The following is a 1,262-nucleotide window of genomic DNA, read 5'->3' on the forward strand; positions in this document are numbered from 1 at the left end:
TAATGACTCATAATTTCTGTTACACACGTCGGAAAATGAAGCAGGTGTGAGAATGCTGGATGTGAAATCGGAATTGCACTCATTTCAACGCACCAACACAGCCACACGGCTACAGGCGCTCTGTAGGTACAGAAACGTGCATAACCGTGCGGTCCTCAAAGGTGCCCTGTGTACATACAGGCGTGCAGAAAGAGTTTGTTGTGAAAGGACACACATAGGTATATTGAAGGAAATACACATACGTATGTGTGCGTTAATGTTAATGAAATGAATGAAAGGAGAAAAAAAGAAAAAGAAAAAGAAAAAGGAGAAAAGAAAGGAAGGAAGGAGTCGGTTAGGAGGAAAAAATGCTGACCTCCCACATACAGCAGTGGGATCGTAAATGCATCTGTGTCTGTGTGTTTGTCGGCATATGGACACACGCGCAGCAGAACCCGTTCGAACATCCTGCGTTTGTTGTCTTATTTGCCCGCAGGCTACGAATCATGCGAAAACACCTCAAGGACGAGATTTTCCGAAATTGTGGCCGAGATTTATTACGAAGCAGCTATAATGACCCTGCCGACCAGGAGGGGCTATGAGAGCAAAACCTAACGCAACACGACACGCTTTCCAACATTCCCAGAGTGTTTCAACACTGCAGACGGTTCCTCCCAAACAGTCCCAGCACAGGGGCGGCGCGGCTCCGCGGGCTGCGGGTGCCTGGTTGCTGACAGAAGGATCCCACTGTGCCTCCCGAACACGCACGGGGATGCGTCCCACACCCGCACACCCTCCCCGGGCCCGGTTTAATAGCGGCATTTTGCTCCGCCGCTAAATGTGTGGCTGCTTTTAAGGGAAATGACGACGTGGTGAATTCCTGCAGTGCAGTGGCACGGTGCATTTCCGTCCCTGAGCGACGCCGGGAGCAACCAACGCAGCACAGCGGTTTCCGATTGCGTGTTTTGAAAGTGTGGAGGAGATATACAGCATAGATACACACATTGTGAAATAATACATTTACAAGTATGTTCTATAGAGAGAAACAGAGGTGTGGACAAGTACATACACACACATAGGCAATGTAGATCCGGGTATGTACACCCGTATATAAGCAACGCAGTACAGGATAACGTCTACGTGATCGTTCTATCTCCTCTACACATTTCAAACCAAACCCGTTTTATCGAGTGCTCGCCCACGATTTAGCCAGCCGGGCTGCACACTCGCTATGCTCCCGCCCGGGTGCACGACCGCGCCTCCGCTTCTCCTCTCCTGGCCGC

At 50.2% G+C, this 1,262-nt stretch overlaps 1 protein-coding gene across 1 annotated transcript in view; it reads right to left on the bottom strand.

Annotated features, from left to right (window-relative positions):
- Window positions 1-1,262, bottom strand: part of HOXD8 (homeobox D8) — a 9,352-nt gene that overhangs the window by 1,094 nt on the left and 6,996 nt on the right. The window lies entirely within an intron of this gene.

Source organism: Meleagris gallopavo, chromosome 7 (assembly GCF_000146605.3).
Source record: "Meleagris gallopavo isolate NT-WF06-2002-E0010 breed Aviagen turkey brand Nicholas breeding stock chromosome 7, Turkey_5.1, whole genome shotgun sequence".
Classification (NCBI taxonomy): Eukaryota; Metazoa; Chordata; class Aves; order Galliformes; family Phasianidae; genus Meleagris; species Meleagris gallopavo.